Source organism: Neophocaena asiaeorientalis, unplaced genomic scaffold, assembly GCF_003031525.2.
Source record: "Neophocaena asiaeorientalis asiaeorientalis breed wild unplaced genomic scaffold, Neophocaena_asiaeorientalis_V1.1 scaffold961, whole genome shotgun sequence".
Taxonomy (NCBI): Eukaryota; Metazoa; Chordata; class Mammalia; order Artiodactyla; family Phocoenidae; genus Neophocaena; species Neophocaena asiaeorientalis.
The window spans coordinates 244,707-264,122 of record NW_020173916.1 but is presented as its reverse complement, the minus strand read 5'-3'; the positions used below and the strand labels follow the sequence as shown (position 1 = coordinate 264,122).

Here is a 19,416-nt window from a genome sequence, read left to right as displayed (position 1 = left end):
GGTTTGAGGCCCAGGTCCTGCCATTTACCAAGTCTGTGGTCTTGGGAAAAGATCTCAGCCTCTGCTAAGTCTTGGTTTTCTCATCACTAAGATGAGTATAATAATGATACCTTTCTCACAGAGCTACTGGGAAGGGTAAATCGTTGCTGTAAAATTCATTGGCATGAAATTTGGCATAGAGAAGATGCCCAAGAGAGGGTTTCTTTTTCAAAACATTGTCAAGCTGATTTCTAAATGTGGGGCCTGGGCTTCCCTGGTGGTGCAGTGGTTAAGAATCTGCCTGCCAATGCAGGGGACACGGGTTCGAGCCCCGGTCTGGGAAGATCCCGCACACCGCGGAGCACCTAAGCCCATGCACCACAACTACTGAGCCTGAGCTCTAGGGCCTGCGAGCCACAACTACTGAGCCCATGTGCCACAACTACTGAAGCCCGCGTGCCACAACTACTGAGTCTGTGCTCTAGAGCCCGCAAGCCACAACTACTGAGCCCATGTGCCACAACTACTGAAGCCCACATGCCTGGAGCCTGTGCTCCACAACGAGAAGCCACCGCAATAAGAAGCCCACGCACTGCAACGAAGAGTAGCCCCCGCTTGCCGCAACTAGAGAAAGCCCGCACGCAGCAACAAGGACCCAACACAGCCAAAAATAAATAAAATAATTAATTGATTTAAAAAAGAAGAGATGCAAAGAAAATAGTCTTTAAAAAAAAATGTGCAGCCTGCTGTTCTAGCCTGTCCTCGACTCCCAGATAGCCAAGCAGACAAAGGCGAGAGAGGAGGAAATGAGATCAGAGAGCTAAGAGCAAACTGCACAGGAGACTTGCAGACCGCTGCGAAGGCTTTTGGCTGTTATTCTGAGCGCAGTGGAGGAACCTTCGCGGATAATGTTAGTACCTACCTCACAGGGTTGTTCTGAGGGTTAAATGAAATAATACGTCCATGCTTAGCCCAATGCCTGGCACATAGACGTCGGCATGAGTACTCATATTATTTATTATTCTTCCGAACAAAAGGAGAGTGGTACCGGCTGGGTGAGGAGAAAGGGAAAAGAAATTGTGGCGTCCCTCTGGCAGGCCTCTGTCTTCTTAGTAACGTAGAGGGTGGAGTGGCCGTGCAGTGGAGGTCTTGCGGGGGAGTCGCAAAGGCCTGGCAATGCTGCAATGACGAGCACTGTCTTCCTCAGTCCAGCCTCAGAGGGGAATGTCTGAAGACAGGATGAGATCATGCCTGGAAAGTTCTCTGTGCTCCAGAGGAGAAAGACGGCCCGCACATTTAAGTCACCATTATTTGGAAAGCCAAGTGCCAGGCTTTGAAATGCAGCCAGTCTCTCTTCAATATCTAGTTATGTTTCCACAGCACAGGAAGAAAAAAACCCAACTGTTTACATGCAGTAGTATTTCTGGTAACTGAACTTATTAGTTTAAAAGGCAATATTTACTGAGCTCACAAAATAGCATGCTTTCTGCCCACAGAGACCTGTTTTAATTAAAGCTCTACCTTTAAAATTCATTAAAGTAATCAGTTCTAAGAGATTAGGAGCCCGCATATTAGATTTCAACCTGGGACTGCCACATATTCCCTTCTGCAGGTGCAGGAGGCAATGATTTAAACAACTGTGAACATCTCTCCTTTCAGTTTTATTTAAAGGCACTGGCCGGCTAGCCTCAAGAATTTCTCTTTTTTATTAGGCATGAGCGGCTCAGTCGCCTTACTACGTGGCTCACCTCATTATTCTCGTCACCTGGGCAGAGCCGTCACTCAGAAGCCGTCTCTCCCAGGGCAGAGGGGATGGGAAGGGGAAGGTGACTACAGAGAGATGAAATGCCACCATGTTCCCCGGCCCCAAAGAGGCTCTGCTCTTACACCCTGGCCCCCTGGCTGTGGGGTAACAGGGATGGCTGGAAGAGCTCAGTGGGGACAGCTTAGAGGGGTAAGGATATAGTAACAACAGCAATGACAACCACAACTATAATTGCTACAACGTATGCAGCACTTACTATGTGCTAGGTCTACACACTGTGTGTTTTGAGCCTCTTAGCAACCCTACGAGGTGGGCGCTCTGATCAGCTTCATTTCACACATGAGGAAATAGAAGCTCAGGGAGGCCAGGTGCCTCGCCAAAGCCCACATGGAGAGGAAGTGACAGGAAAGCAGCGTAGGCAGAAGACGACTGGCCTTGGAACTCCACTGTGGCCACTTTCTAGATGTGAGCTCTGCGACGTCATTTTCCTGACCTTTGGTTTGCTCGCGTATAAAGGGTTGCGTCTACCTGACAGGGTAACGGCAAGGATCCCATGCGGTGACGTGAGGACAGCATTCAGCACAGAGCCTGGCACGGAGGACGCACCCAACGCAGGGTAGCAATTCGTATCCGGCGACGGTAAAACGTGAAGTCGGGCATCCAAGCATCAGAGAGCCAGCTCCCCTGCACCTGGACGACCTCCCTGCAACCCCGACTGGGAGACAGGGGACGGGAGCTCAGTCCGCTCGTGTGGGGATGAGGCAGAGCTCCGAGTGCGAGGCCGTGGCAGCAGACGACGGGCAGCCCCGCTCCGAGGGTCATGGAAGGCATGCGGCGGGGATGCCAGGGACAGGCTGACGGCACAGAATGAGGCCCGGGAGGCGATAGCTGGGCTTGGAAAGGGGCCTCAGTCCTTTGTCCCTGGAAAACAAGCCGTCGCTGCCAGATCGAAACACTAAGAAAGGCCCTTGATGGCAATCTTGTCCAACCTCTTCACTGTTCACGCGGGGCTACCGAGGCCCCATGAGTGCAAGTCTATTTTATTTTACGTCCAGAGAGCAAGTGTCTACACTGGAGTTCAAGGTGACTCCGCCACCTGACTGGCTATAGGACCCTGACAAAATTATGTCATCTCTTCATGCCTCAATTTCCTTACCTATAAAAAAGCACCTATTTCACAGAGGTTTTCAAGGATGGAATGAGAGAATGACTGTAAAACCCACAGCACAGGGTTTGGCACCTGCGAAGCATTCAGTACAAACCCTCTGGCACTTTGCCCCCGTCACAGTCACCTTCTCTGCCGGCCCAGAAGCATCCTCGAAGCTGACTCACACTGGCCCCTGTGACAGTTGGGCCCGGTGAGGGGTCTATTCTGTGGGGCTCTGGAACACGGAGGCCCTGTTTCAGTGCTCCCACGCTGGAAGCCCCTTTGGGATAACTGAGCCCCAGAAGGATGGGTTCCAGGAGTCCCCTCTTGGGGGATCTTCCTCACCAGCTATGGCTTCTCCTGCTGAGACTACTGAGCCGTGTCTGCCACAGGCTGGCGTTTGGCAACAGGCTCCGGGAGTCCCTGAAGTGAGGCCGTGCCCACCCCTGAGCCAGGCTCGCTCCCTCGCCAGGCACTGAGCGGGGCACGGAGACTACAGTGGCATGCAAGGTGGATGCTGGCTCAGCCCTCAGTGATCACAAACAATACTCAGTTGGGCAAGAAGTAACAGTAAAAGGTGATTCGCGCTATTCACATATTTATTTAACCCCTATGGATTGAGTTCAATTTTGTGCCAAGTCATATGCTCAGTGTTAGAGAGATGCTGGTGACTTAAAAGCAGACACCACCCCTGACCATAAGGTACTTACAATCCAGTGAAGGGGACCACGTTATTGCAACGAATACTTCTTGTTTGAATTACTTGCTTGGTGTGTAGGTGATGGAAAGAAAAGAACCAGATTGCTAAGAGAGCAGATATTGGAGGCTTGACCCAGCTTGGAGGATCGCAGAGGCAGTAACATTTGGTCTGAGCTCTAAAGGATGCAGAGTTTCCTAGGCAGAGGCAGTAGGAGGCGGGGTGGCGGGTGGGAGAAACCATTAGAGGCAGAGGAAACTTTGAGGAAGGCCCCAAGAAAGGAAAGCCCGTGACAAGTTGAAGGAGTTGAGAGACTGCTAGTGAGTCTAGGGTATCAGCAAAAGGAAGAATGGTACAGGATGAGGTGATGAGGCCAGTAGGCCCACATCACCCAAGGCCTTTGGTCCAGAATAAGGAGACTTGCTTTCAGGGCCAATGGGGAGCTGTCAATGGATTTCAAGCCAGTGAGCAACATTACCTGACTTAGGTTTTTGAAAGATCTGGCTGCCGTGGGGAGAATGGATTGCGGGAAGGCAGACCAGAGCGGAGGGCAGAGCCCTGTTCGGATGCTACTGTCCAGTGAGAGGTGATGGGAGCTCAGAGGTGGAGAATGGGAAGAGGGAATAAGCACAGTGGGTTGATCCGAGAGAGACGTCAGAGTTCTTTTTTTTCTCGCGTTTTTGTTTGTTTGTTTGTTTGTTTTTGTCCTCACCGCAAGGCATGCCGGATCTTAGTTCCCCGACCAGGGAACAAACCTGATTCCCCTGCAGTGGAAGCGTGGAGCCCTAACGTGGACCTCCAGGCAAGTCCCTGTCAGAGTTCTAACTGAAAAGCCTTGCTGATGAGTTGGACGTGCAGTGTGAGTGAGCACAAGTGGTCAGGAGTGACTCCTTCTCAGGCTTGTGCCCTGGGTAGATGCTGGGACCTGGTCATGCGGATGGGAAACCCGCAAGGAAGAGCCGCTGCAGAGTGGTTTGGAAGAATGGGGAGCTCCTTTTGAGATGAGTTGAACTGAGATGCCTGGGAGGCAGGGCAGTGGGCAGTTGCATATACAGATCAGGAGCTCAGAGGACAGGAGAGAGAAATCTGAATTCCGTCAGCTCAGTATAGAGGCGGGAACTGCAGCCAAGGAGTGAACGAGTTCATCCGCAGGGGCGTGGAACGTGAGCACAGAGGAGGACGGAAGACAGAACCGTGATCGACTCCAGCAGGTCAACGTCAGGAAGAGGACAGACCAAGGAGGCTGAGAGGAACCAGGAGGGATGGTAGCTGGGAGAGTGAGGGCTTCAAGCACAGAGTGACCAACAGTAGCTCTGGGACAGATGTCCAGTAAGATGAGCATGGGAAAATGTCCATTAGATTTAGCAACCTAGAGGTAATTTGGGACGATGAAGAATCAGCCCTGCTCCCCCCTTTAGCTGACAGGTATTTTTTAACGTGACTGTAGTTAAGTTGCAGAATCTAACCTCAAATTCTTCACATGTCCCTTTGCCCCTTTCCCAGGCCCAACCCACATGTTGAGAACTCCAGTGGTTGGCAGGACTCCCCCAGAGTACTGCCCATCTGGTCCTTCAGGTCTCTGGGTAACTCCCAACTGCTAGCTGTTCCAGGCATCATTTCTCTAACTACCACTTACCACTAATTTGGTCCTCATGTCGGCTTCATGTTGTTTGCCTTTTACTGAAGGCTAATAGTTAGGCATTAGCTACAATTTATTCCTACAATTACTTTTGAAGGGCTCAGCAATGATAGCAGTTTCCAATCCTCGCCTATCAAATGTGTTTCCGATGCCATTATAATCATAGAATTATATAAATAAATGAACAAGCAAATTACCCAAAGCAAAATGTGATTAGACTCCAGGCAGCCCATCTTATTCTTTGGTACTCCAGATACCCTCCTTTTTAGGTACCTCCCAATCACTTCCCTCACCCCTTCATGGATACACAAAAATGAAAGCATAAGACTGGATTACTGTAGTGGCAGACACAAATTTTCAGTTCCATCTTAGAAAGTTCGATGATGTGGATGTCATTGAGAAATTAGCAGTTCTTGCAAACCACAGAAACTCATAATTAAGTAAACCAAATGCAGGATCACAATTTGTTTCCAAATTAGTTGTTATTTTCTTATACAGGAAAGCAGAGCATAAGTGAGGATGGATTTATTTCATATTATACAAATTCATCTATTAACATCTCCTTTGAGGATTCTCATCAAGTTTAGTTTCAAAGATGTCACTAGTGGGCTTCCCTGGTGGCAAAGTGGTTAAGAATCCGCCTGCTAATGCAGGGGACATGGATTCGAGCCTTGGTCCAGGAAGATCCCACATGCCACGGAGCCACTAAGCCCGTGCACCACAACTACTGAGCCTGCGCTCTAGAGCCCACGAGCCACAACTCCTGAAGCCCATGCACCTAGCTCCGCAACAAGAGAAGCCACCGCAATGAGAAGCCCGCACACCGCAACGAAGAATAGCCCCTGCTCACTGCAACTAGAGAAAGCCCATGTGCAGCAATGAAGACCCAACACAGCCAAAAATAAATAACTGGAATAAATAAATTTATTAAAAAAAAAAAGATGTCACTAGTGACTACTTAACATCTGGACAAAATGGTTCCCTCTTACTCTATACTTGTTTTTGAATTTATTAGGAATGTAACCGAGTATTATCTACCCAGTTTGGCATCTCAAAAATACCATATAGTTACGGGTAACAAAGATAAGACCAAACGTGAGCAGTCTAGAGGCTTCTTCAAGGGATTGTGCCCATTGTTCTGGGCTCCAGGCCCTACTCAGGAACTTGCGGAATATACCCTCTCAGCCAGTTCCTCCCAACAACTCTTTAGCTCGATTCACAAATAACTTTAAAGACCAATTACAATTTGACACCATGCCCTCACAACAATCTACTTGGTCTCCATTCCCTTTTCTGGGCCACCCCCTCCCCTCCCACCATCTTTGAACTCAGATAAGGATCTACTTCTAGAAGTCTTGCTTCTCACAGGCTGGTCTCCCTGCTTCCCCTGAGGTTTGCTGGTCTGTGTCCTTGTTACTTCTGGAAAGCCCTCTCCTTTAAGAAAGAGGCCAACGCTACTGGGATCACCACTCCACATGTAACGTCTGCTCAGGAAAAGACATCTCCTTCTTTTATAAAGTCCCTCTTACTCTGCTATTGCTGGGGATCAATGAAACAGATCTCTGCGCAGCTAGAGTGACCAATGCCATAGCCCAAGCTAATTGTCCTTCCAATCTCACTTCAAAATTGGTCCTTTCTTTTGCAGAGGCCTTCACCCTCAATCTCAGCTGGCTGCTCCAGCCTCTGCTTCCTGCCTCAGCTATCCTGAGGGAACCACAGAATAAATTAGTTGGCAAGTTAGCCAACTGAGAAACAAAGAGGCCCCAACACCCATCAGAGGTTAGAAGTTTAAAAAAAAAAAAAAGGCAAAATTTTCAGGTTTCGAATGATTTCTGTTTTAAAAGATTTCAGTGCCCTAACTCCAGTTTGAGAACTGAAAAAAGGTCTTTCTGCCACGGTTTGGAATGCACAGACCACTTACTTCCTTTTTCAAAGGGAAAACAAAAACGAAAGCAAAACCAAGGGTCTCAGTGTCATTATCCATTGATGTCTGCCTTCTCTTTTATTTCATGATCCGCTTGATTTTTGTCCTTGTTAGTTTTGAAAATCTCTGGCAAGTTTCTGAAGCTTGATGTGACAAGGTGAAGTGGCTCAAAAGAAAGTCAGCATTTGGCAAGACTCATTAACAATAAAGAGAAACAATGGGATATGAATTTCTAGGTGGGCTGTGTTCTAAAATAAGTAGCTTATAAATAAACACTATAATTGTGATTTGGGGCACTACTAACAGATCCTCTTTAAGAAAATCCTAACCACAAAACTCAGAGACAATTAGCTTATTTGCATTACAAAAAAGCTCTTCCTGTTTACCAAAGGATTCACCACAAGACTTCTTTAGTGAGAGCGCATTTGTACAAGGTTTCTGCTTACAAAAAGAAAAACATCAATTTGTACTAGAGTTACAGGAACTCTCCAATGGGTAATATGAGAGCCACCGTCTATTAGATGATTTATCTCGGGTCAGCTGGGATGGAAGGCCACGCTCGGGAATGTGCTGGCTCACTCTGCCAGGACCCTGGAATCCACTGAGTAATTCTAATCTCATTTTCCCCAGATGCCCCACTCTCCTGTTTTCTGAGTGCACATGTGTGGAAGAGCGTCCTCAGAAAACAATCTTTGGGGACATTTCGACTCAGATATCGAGGGATCACAACATTCCTGCATTCCCCTGCCTTCTGACCTCCAAGGTGGGGATGGGCGAGGTGGGCGGTCAGGACTCCCAGAGCCACTGGACTTGACCTGAACTCCGATCTGTGGATATCCCTGTGGATCTGAGGCCTGGATGAAACTGCTTGAAGTCTCCGTTTAAAAACTTTGTTGATGATTAGATTAAAACAGCTCCAAAGTTCTGTCATGGTACAAGCCTCTGTTTGTGTCTGGAAGCTCTGCCAAACAAGGCTGTTTGTTAGTCTCAGCAGTTATGGAAGGAAGCTTTAAAATGTAGCGTAATGATCTTCCATCTCTTCACACTTGGCAGTTTCCAGAGAAAGAAGCAGATAATATAAAAAGTCGACCGTTCTGTTCTCCCCCGAAGAAGAAATCAGTGAGCAACCTTTACCATTAAGGGGCCCATCCTACCCTGATGGGGCAGCTTCTCCTCCTATTTTGGCTGGGGGAAGAAACAAAGTAAACGTCGCATAAACCAGCACTGATTCCCCCTGATCTGAAGGCAGCTGGAAGCAGATGAGCATATTATTAGAAAGTGCCTGTGGAGCTCAGCAGACCTGGGTGTGAATCCCACCTCCGCCACCTCTTCTCTGTGGAACTTGGACACGTGATTTCATCTCTTTAATGAGATGATTCTTCATCTGGGAAATCGGGAGGATACCATCAACCTTGCAGGGTTGCTGTAAGTGTAAAGGGCTGAGAGAGTATGGAGGCTGACACAAAGTAGGCCCTTAATAAATGTGGAATTAATGACCACTTATACATATCAAAACTAACACTGTCCCTTTAATTCTATCTAAAGCTTAATCAGGGTCAAAAGAATACTGATGGATTGTGACAGAAAGAAAACTAGACAGGTCATTAGGCTTTTGATGCAAATCCTAGACCCAGGAAGGATTCGATTCTCAGATTTCATTTCGAGTTAAGTTAACGAGGGTGGTCTCATCAGGGTCTGTGAGTGAAAACAGAATTCGATTAAATGTGAGTGATGACCATTAATGGATGGTAAGATTGTCAACTCTGCATTGCCACAGTTAAGCCTAGCACCTTGGGTCATATACCAGGGCACGTGGTGATAGTGTGACTTCTTTGCACACAACTCACCTGGAAGGGAAAACAGTGCCAGCGCAGAACCTGCTGGTCTTATTACCTCAAAAGTGTGGACCCATGACGACAGTCCTTCCCAATCACTTGCAGTGACTGAACTCAGTACTTTAGAAAGGGGAGAAGAGTCAGATGTTTTTCCTTTCAAGCCTGTGGCCCCCAATCATAGACGCCTTCAGGAACAAGGTAGCCCCTTTCTGAGGATCTCCTTCTGAGAGCAAGAGGACCCTTGGCACTTCTTTTCGTTGCCTTGGATTAGTTCAATGAGAAACATGGCTAAATAGAGAGTAACATTAGCAGGTGTCCTACAGAGCAAAACAAAGCAAAACAAAGCATGAAACTTGCTTTGGCTTTAATGAATCTCTTCTTCTTCATCCAATTTAGTACGGGAGAAAATATTAGCTGACTCCTCTCACTCAAGCTGTATCAGTAACCCTTTGCCCTGACCCCCAGTTGAATTCGCCTTATCTCAGGGTGGAAGATGTTTTCCTATGACACCCTCTCCAGAAGTGCAGGTAGCCTTTATCTCCCCTTATCTGCTGTGAGAGGATCTGAAGCCTGGTGCTACAGAAGCTTACTGAGGGCTCCAAAGCGCTCTTTGCAGCGAGACCCTCAACCACTGCGCCACCAGGGAAGCCCCATAAAGTATTTCTTGAGCACCACAAGTGATGAACACTAATTTGATGGGTAAATTTGGGTAGATCACTGGACAAGCTCAACTCAATGCAGTCCCCCTTTCTCTTGGGAGCAACTGTACTCCAGGGAGTAGGTTTCTCCTCTGCTCCTCTGGGTGGGCAGCCTGCCCTGGTTCTGTGCTGCTTATACTGAAGTTGGGTAAGTCTGCCTAATTTTTACAATTCATTTAACAGACACATTTCACTTGCTCATTAAGCTAGGTTTCCTAGCCTGGTCTCCATCAGCATTGAAGTGATAGTTTAAAGTCCACATTTACTGTTTTGTATATTTCTCAACTTGTTCAGAATCTGGATGATGAAATGGAGATCGGGACCACCCCCCGCCCCGCCATAAGCACCAACCGTGTGCCAGGCGGACGGTCTAAGTCACAGGGATAGAATAGTGAGTGTCATAAACAGAGTTCTTGTCTTCATGGAGCTTACATGTCTGAGTCTCCCAGGAAACATTTCTGGTGTGAACTGCCCTTTTCTCACCATCACTCGTGTAGCATGCTATCTTCATGGAGCAGGTGATCAGGATAGCCCCCCAGCCAGAGGACGTCAGTGGCAGAGCCAGGAAGATGTTCTGCCCTGCTTTCCTGCTCATGCCTTTTCCTAAGATATCTTTGCTCAGAGTTGTGTTCCTAAAGGATAGGACTGTTGCTGAAATAGAGAAAGAATCCTACCTATTATAATGTCAAAACTTGGCACTTTTTTTTCTTTTTCAAATACTGTTCTCTTCTTGTTTATAGATCATATCAATGCCCTGTGGCAGAGTCAAAGCTTTTGAAGGTTCACTGTTTAGGATTCAGCATTACTTCAAAGCCCAGGAAACTTTAAACCTGACCAAACATCTGATATAATTTTCCAAATAAAACCGGAGAGTTTCCAAAAATATTCTATGTGGTGCACTGTGCTTAAAGTTTTGAGGTTGTTTCAATGTTTTTAGGTGTGCAAGTCCACGACTTGGAAGCAATTCTATTTCTACTGGGTAGATTGGCATTACCTCCAATAAGTCGTTTCAATCAACATGCTTTGACTGGGTGCCAATGATGCACCCAGAAGGGTGATAACTGTCATCTCCTATTTGCCCGAGCTCTGCCCAGCTTTACGTAAGAAAAGCCTATAAAATCTATGCAAAGTAAGATACCAGAAGCCCAGTCTCCAACACGGGTGGGGTTAGTCTCAGTCTTGCTATCTGGACCCTGCTCTCTGGTATATCTGAATGGAGACTTTGGCTCCCTATGCCCACCCAAATACAGCCTCCAAGCCAAATCTCACTGTATGTGCCCAACGACAGCTTCTAATTACCATTCCAGCTCCTCACGGGTACTGGAGCTCTGCTCTGCCCCCACTACGAACATTTATCTCGTGCTCAAGAGTTCATGTGATAACTGGCTTTACAATCATCTCTTTCACATGCTATAAGGTTCGACTGCCAAAGTCACAGTCACATGTCAGCTAAGGCTAATCTCAGTGAGAGTCAGACCTAAAGATTCCAAAGGGATAGGTGGAGAGAGAGTCAGGTGAGAAGTTAGGGATGATTGGCTTGGAGGAAGCGAAGGAGACACAGTCTGCTTTATCACCTCTCCCTTCTCATGCACTGACTGAAATATGGGTTAACTATGATGATTATTTTCTAAACCACCGGTCTTCAGGACACATGCCCTGTCAAATTTTATATGATTTACGGTGTTAAAGACACTTAGAAGTTCTGACCCCAGACATTAACAGTTCTTGTACATTTTGCTTGTTTATATCAAGGGTTAAAAACTCAAACATCAATCGATCGATAAATAAATTTGTAAATCCAAATTTGCAGATTGTAAAAGAAACTCAGATGTATGCAAGGGTCTCATATATAACATAAATGAGTGAATGGGCTAAATGTAAGACAACAGGAGTGCTGGGGACATGGGGGAGCTAGAGTGTGCCTACTCTATTTAAAGACATACCAATTCAATTAAAAAAAAAAAAACGATGGGACAAATTAAGCAGGTCTGTGGGTTAGATTTGTCTTGGGATCCACCAGTTTGCCAAACTTAGTTTTACAGAGATAAGAGACAATTGTACCATCCTTGGAAGTTCAGGTTTTATCATCTCTATAGCTAACTTCTTCTAGATAGAACTGTTGAACTTTGCACAACTGTGGAACAATGGAAGGAACGCTGCATCCAGGAGCAGAAGGCCCGGGCTCTAGTTTAGATCTTATAAAATGTGCTTATAAATAAAGTGATATTGGATAAATCCCTTGTCTTCTTTAGGCCTTAGTTTCTTCATCTGTAAAGCTGCCTGTCCTAGACAGCCTTTAAGGCATCAAAGCACCTTCATCTCTAAGATTCTTTTTTCCATTTCTAATGGTTTTCGGAGACGGGAAGAGAAAGATATTAGACTACCACTGTTTACTTCCATGATGTGCAACTAAGATGTCCACGATCAAGATCTGAAACAATACATTCTATTAAGACTCATGACAAGCACTTAAGTTCAGTGTGTATACACGTGCACAAGTGGTTTGGGACAGGATATAGTGAGGGACAGCAAGGTGGCACCGTTCCATTTTGATCTTTTTCCAATAATGCCGATGCACAAGTCTGCCTCATGAATAGCTGTGAGCAGGGAAACAGGAAACGGATGCTGCCTAAGCATTTTTCATTCACCATTAACTGATTATTCACTCAACAAACATTGAGCACCTCAGATTCTGGTGATGCTGAGCTAAATGAGCAAGGTCTCTTGTCCCACAGAGCTCGGTGACAAGCATTAAGAGGCATCTGGTTTCACTGAAGAATATAATGAACAACGAGAATGTAGTGGCTGAAGTGTTGCCAAATGGTGTCCTCCCTTCAGGTATAAATCGGTTGTATTCAAACTGGTCCTAGAGCCGCAAGGTTCCCCTTGGGTGCTTCTGGGACCATCACGGTTAGGAACTAGTAGAGGCTAAATGAGTAAGACTTTAACTATAGCTGCTGTGCTTTGATGTAATTTATGTACTGGGGTTCCTCACACGACTTCACTTGAAAAAATGATTTTATTAGTTGTGGTAAGCTAAATCATGCTCCCCCCATGATGTCCACATCTCAATCCCTGGAAGCTGTGAATGTTATCTCGTATGGCCAAAGGGATTGGTAGATGTGTTTTAAATTAAGTATCTTGAGATGAGCAAATAATCCTGGATTATCCTGAAAGAACCAATACAATCACAGGATCCTCAAAAAAAGGAAGCAGGAGGGTCAGACTGAGAAGGAGAGAAGGCAATGTGACAATGGAAGCAGAAGTTTAAGTGTTGCCGCCATGGGACAAGGAATGCGGGCAGCCTCTAGAAGCTGAATAGGCAAGAATGGATTCTCCCCTAGAGCCTCCAGAAGCCCTGCTGACACCTGGATTTTAGTCTAGTGAGACTCATTTTACTTTCGACATCCAGAATTGTAAGGTAGTAAGTTTGGGTTGTTTTAAACCACTTAGTTTGTGGTGATTTGTTACAGCAACTATAAGAAATGAATACACTAGGATAAAACATGATGTTTGGAGCGTACTAGTTAAAACCAGGTCTCCTTTAACCTAGACGTAGAGAGACATTTTCCCAGGGCAGTGCCTCTCCGTGACTCTTTCTAGGGTCCCTCTAATCCTGGCATTGCTGTTAGAATTCTAGGTATGAGCTACCCAAGTGCCCTAATTTTGAACTAGTTCCACCCCCACCAGCTTCCCCAGGCCAGAAGCTGATTGTCTCTTGCTTTAGGGAGAGGAGAAACCTCCAGTTTCCCCCTCTGTAACAGCACTGACCCACTTCTGCAAGCCATTGCTAGTTAACGATCTGAAAAGGATAGGGGAAGGCTCATTGTTCTCCATCTTATTTTCTAACCTGGCTGGATTAACAGCTAATCAGAAATTAATGCTCTGAGTAGGCACTTCCTCTGACTCAACAGTGAACAAGTCAGCAAAAACTTTAAGTAACCACTTTATTGCCTGCCTCCACTGCAACAGGGTTAACAATTATGAGGCAGGGAACTTAGCCGTCACCGTTTCCCATTGGGATTTTGGCTGTTCTTTCAGTTCCTGAATTTAAAATGAAACAGGAAATAAAACAGTGCATGGTAAAAACTTATTACGTAGTGAGGTCGACAGAGGTTTTCTTCAATGCCTCTTTCCATTTGGAGCATCAGGGCAGGGGAGAGGAAGGGTCCGTACGCTGGATATTAGGTGATGGGATTCTAATCCTGGTTTTGCTACCAACTTGCTATGAGTTTAAGTCCCTCAGTTGGCTTATCTGTAAAATTGGGATAGGGAGCTTAATATCAAAGAATCTTGTCATCTTTGGTAGTCCAAATCAATGGTTCCCAGATTTTTGAATTTCATGGACCAATAACACTTCCCATGAACATTTTGGAGACATACATAGGATTTACAAAGCTTGACTGCCAAGTGAAGGCATTGTAAAAAGCTACCACAATAATTTCAAAAAAGAAAAGACAGGGGCTTCCCTGGTGGCGCAGTGGTTGAGATTACCGCAAAAAAAAAAAAAAAAAAAAGAGAACTGGTCATTATGTTGAACCTTTTTGGCTTTATGAAAAACTCACTCCCTTGTCTATTTTTTTCTCATTTAGATACAGATATAAGAAACATTGTCGGGAATTCCCCGGCGGTCCAGTGGTTAGGACTCTGTGCTTCCACTGAAGGGGCACAGGTTCGATCCCTGATCAGGGAACTAGGATCCCACAAGCTGCGTGGCCAAAGAAAGAAAGAAAGGAAAAAAAGAAACATTTTCAAAGATTGGCAAAGTTCCTCAGATCCACTTTTGGGATTCAATGTTCTATGGCACCAAACTTTCTTATTTCTCCCTTAAAGTCACCCTGGGTGGATGATCTCTTCCGCCAGGCCTGCTTACTGCTACTCCAGTCAGAACCTTGTCAAGGGGAATGCCACTGGGCCTCTTCCTCCCCAGGAGGGAAAGGACATCTATGTCTAAAAGCCTCAGCAGAGAACAAGACAGAGAATAAAGTGGCAAAGGAAGCTGGGTTTGATGAGTCGGAAAAAATCAAACAAACAAATCAAAAGGACACGCATGGCACATCATGCATGCATGTGCATGCATTCTGAAAGAGGAAATCTAGGAAATTTGAAGTTTGGCCTCAGGCATCTGAAGCTGGGCATCATTCATGCGACTCTGGTTAACGGAGAAAAATGCCATACTCCAGATCTCTCTGCCCCTTAGGGAGAGTAGGCGTCTCTAAGCATCTCAGCAACTGCTACAGAGATAATCCCAGCTCAGAAATCTTGGGGCTGCTTATTGCTTCTCAGGATGGATCAGTGGCCAGTGTCACCACACCGTGCTGACTTTTTAAAAAAAATAAATTTATTTGTTTGTTTATTTATTTATTTATTTATGGCTGCACTGGGTCTTCGTTGCTGCACGCGGTTTTGCTCTAGTTGCGGCAAGCAGGGGCTACTCTTCGTTGCAGTGCGTGGGCTTCTCATGGCAGAGGCTTCTCTTGTTGCAGAGTATGCGCTCTAGGCACACGGGCTTCAGTAGTTGTGGCACGCGGTCTCAGTAGTTGTGGCTCGTGGGCTTTAGAGCGCAGGCTCAGTAGTTGTGGCGCACGGGCTTAGTTGCTCCGAGGCACGTGGGATCTTCCCGGACCAGGGCTCGAACCCGTGTCTCCTGCATCGGCAGGCAGATTCTTAACCACTGCACTACCAGGGAAGCCCGTGCTGACTTTTTCTCTCACGGGCTCAGAGAAGTTGGGCGACTTACCCAAAGTCACAGGCTGGTCAGTGGGAAAGCTGAGATCCCATTAAGGACTGCTGAAATACAATGCCTGGACTCTCTTTTTTTAAAAATTAAGATAACATTGGTTTATAACATTATATAAGTTTCATGTGTACAACATTGTATTTCTACTCCTGTGTACACTACAGTGTGCTCACCCCCACAAATTTAGTTCCCATCCATCACCATACAATTGATGCCTTTAACTCATTTGGCCCACTCCTCACTACCCCTTCCCCTCTGGTTACCACTACAGTAAGTCCCCTCCATACGAACCTTCAAGTTGCGAACTTTCGAAGATGTGAACGCACGGTCACATGTCCAATCACTTAAGTTGGTTCACGTGTCTGGCGTACACTGTCACGTGTGCGCGTCCTCTACAAGTGGTTGTGCTTTTGTGTGCTTTACTGTACAGTACTGTATAGAGTACAGTAGTATGGTATCTTTATTTCTTGCCTGTTCACGCTATGCTACCCCCTGTATGCCAGCTGTTGTACTGTACTGTAAGATTAAAAATGTTTTATTTTTTGTGTTCGTTTTTTATGTATTATTTGTGTGAAAAGTATTATAAACCTATTACGGTACAGTTCTATATAGCTGATTGTGTTAGTTGGGTACCTAGGCTAATGTGTTTGGTTTAGTTTGGCTTGGTTTGTTAATTTATTTTTGTTTGTTGGTTTTTATATTCCATATATGAATGAAATCGTATGGTATTTGTCTTTCTCCGACTTATTTTACTTAGCGTAATACCCTCAAGGTCCATGCATATTGTCACAAATAATGCCTACGTTTTTTTTGCCCATTTTAAGTACAGTTCTATTTAAGACATCTTTGCATTTTCCACTTACTATACAGTGCTTGTAAAGTGCAGTGTTATTTCCTTTCCCTGTACACACGTTCCATGTTCAAGTACCAAGAAGGCCCAGTTTACTACAGCAGCTCAACTTTGAAACTGCCATGGAATTTGCTACAGATTTGGGTCCTTCAATGTTGTGTGGAACAATGCTCAGCCTGTGCTAGGCTGGCTTAATCAACCTCTTCAATGGTGGGCCCAGAGGAGGCACCAGCAGACGGAGGAGCTCCACCACCAGGGAAGCCCCCGGGCATTCCTCCTGGCATGCCTCCTGCGCTCTGGTACAGCTTGGCAATGATGGGGCTGCAGACTTTTTCCAGCTCCTTCTGCTGATGTTCAAATTCTTCCTTCTCTGCAGTCTGGTTCTTATCAAGCCGGTTGATTATTTCATTACACTTATCAAGAATCTTCTGTTTGTCCTCATCATTAATTTTGCCTTGAAGTTTCTCATCCTCAACAGTAGCTTTCATGTTGAAAGCATAGGATTCAAGAGAATTCTTCAAAGACACCCTATCCCGCTGCTTCTCATCTTCAGCTTTGTACCTCTCTGCTTCCTGAACCATGAGTTCAATGTCTTCCTTGCTCAAACGGCCCTTATCATTAGTGACGGTAACCTTGTTCTCTTTTCCTGTGCTCTTATGCACAGCAGAGACATTGAGGATGCCATTGGCATCAATATCAAAAGTGAGTTCAATCTGAGGAACACCACGGGGCAGGAGGTACGCCTGTGAGTTCAAACTTGCCAAGCAGGTTGTCATCCTTGGTCATGGCACGCTCACCTTCATAAACCTGAATGAGTACACCGGGCTGGTTGTCCAAGTAGTTTGTGACAGTCTGTGTCTGCTTGGTGGGAATGGTGGTGCTGTGCTTGATGAGGACAGTCATCACTCCAGCAGCAGTTTCAATCCCAAGGGAAAGAGGAGTGACATCCAACAGCAGCAAGTCTTGAACATTTTCAGATTTGTCTCCAGATAGAATGGCTGCCTGGACAGCTGCACCGTAAGCAACAGCCTCATCAGGGTTGATGCTCTTATTCGGTTCTCTCCCGTTGAAGAAGTCCTGGAGAAGTTTCTGAATCTTGGGGATGCAGGTTTAACCACCCACCAGGACAATATCATGGATCTGAGACTTGTCTAGCTTGGCAGCCCGAAGGGCTTTCTCCACAGGGTCCAGTGTGCCAAGGAACAGGTCAGCATTCAGTTCTTCAAATCGGCCACGGGTAACTGAGGTATAGAAGTTGATTCCTTCATAGAGGGAATCAATCTCAATAGTGGCCTGGGTGCTGGAAGAGAGAGTGCGCTTAGCACGCTCACGAGCAATATGAAGGCGACGGGCAGCCTTCTTGTTCTCACTGATGTCCTTCTTGTGCTTGCGCTTGAATTCTGCAATAAAATGGTTGACCATCCGGTTGTCGAAGTCTTCTCCACCTAAGTGCGTATCTCCAGCTGTAGATTTGACCTCAGAGATCCCATCCTCAATAGTGAGGACTGACACATCAAAAGTGGCACCACCTAAATCAAAGATCAGCACATTTCTTTCTGCTCCAACCTTTTTGTCTAAGCAATAGGCAATAGCTGCAGCAGTTGGCTCGTTGATGATTCTAAGTACATTGAGCTCAGAATAGTTCCGGCACCTTTGGTAGCCTGATGCTGAGAATCATTAAAGTAAACGGGTACTGTGACAACAGCATTGGTAACAGTCTTCCCAAGGTAGGCTTCTGCTATTTCCTTCATCTTTGTCAAAACCATGGATGACACCTCCTCTGGATAGAAACTTTTTGTCTCTCCCTTGTATTCTACTTGAACCTCAGGCCTGCCTGCATCATTCACCACCATGAAGGGCCAATGCTTCTTATCAGACTGGACAAAAGCGTCATTAAATCTTCATCCAATGAGGTGTTTGGCATCAAAAACCGTGTTGGTGGGATTCATTACAACTTGGTTCTTTGCAGCATCACCGATCAATCGTTCGGTATCAGTAAAGGCGACATAGCTTGGGGTAGTTCGGTTCCCCTGATCACTGGCAATTATTTCCACCTTTCTGTGCTGGAAGACACCCACACAAGAATAGGTGGTGCTAAGATCAATGCCAACTGCAGGTCCCTTAGACATGGTTGCTGGAGTGCAGGCCCAGGTCCGCTGGAGGAGAAAACAGCAATCTGTAAAGCTGCCGCCACGTTCAATGAGACCCAATGCCTACATTCTTAACCATGGTTATTTACTGCCTCCCAAATAGTCCAGTTTTACCACAGCAGAGGATATATGACGGTTTGGTTTCCCATTCATCGAGAAGGTTTTTTTGATCCAGATAATAGAATGATTATGGTAAAATCTAGATGAAGGGTAAATGGGAGCCTTTGTGACTATTTCTGCAAGTGTGAAATTATTTCAAAATGAAAAATTAACAAAAAAAAGACTGCCCCAAACTATCACTATTTGTAGATAACATGATTTTATATATAGAAAACCCTAAAGACTCCACAAAAAAAACTGTTAGAATAAGCAAATTTAGTAAACTTGCAGGATACAAAAATCTATATACAAAATCTGTTGTGTATCTATACACTGATAACAAATTAGCAGAAAGAGAAGTTAAGAAAACAATCCCATTTATAATTGCATCAAAAAGAATAAAATACCTAGGAATAAATTTAACCAAGGAGGTAAAAGACCTGTACACTGAAAAATATAAGAGAGTAATGAAAGAAATTGAAGAAGACACATATAAATGTAAAGATATTCCATGCTCATGGATTGATAGAATTAATACTGTCAAAATGTCCATACAACCCAACAGACATAGAGAACAAATGTATGGATACCAAGGGGAAAGGGGTGGCGGTGGGAGGAATTGGGAGATTGGGATTGACATATATACACTTTTGATACTATGTATAAAGGAGATAACTAATGAGAACCTCCTGTATATAGCACAGGGAGCTCTACTTGATGCTCTGTGGTGACCTAAATGGGAAGGAAATCCAAAAAAGAGGGGATATATGTATACATACACCTGATTCACTTTGCTGTACAGTAGAAACTAACACAACATTGTAAAGCAACTATACTCCAATAAAAATTAATTTAAAAAAATGTCCATACAACCCATACTACAGATGCAATGC

General features: G+C 45.4%; 1 pseudogene; it reads right to left on the bottom strand.

Moving 5' to 3' along the window:
• Positions 1-16,465: 16,465 nt before the first annotated feature.
• On the bottom strand, positions 16,466-18,403 carry LOC112404082 (heat shock cognate 71 kDa protein pseudogene; annotated as a pseudogene).
• Between the last annotated feature and the right edge of the window lie 1,013 nt (positions 18,404-19,416).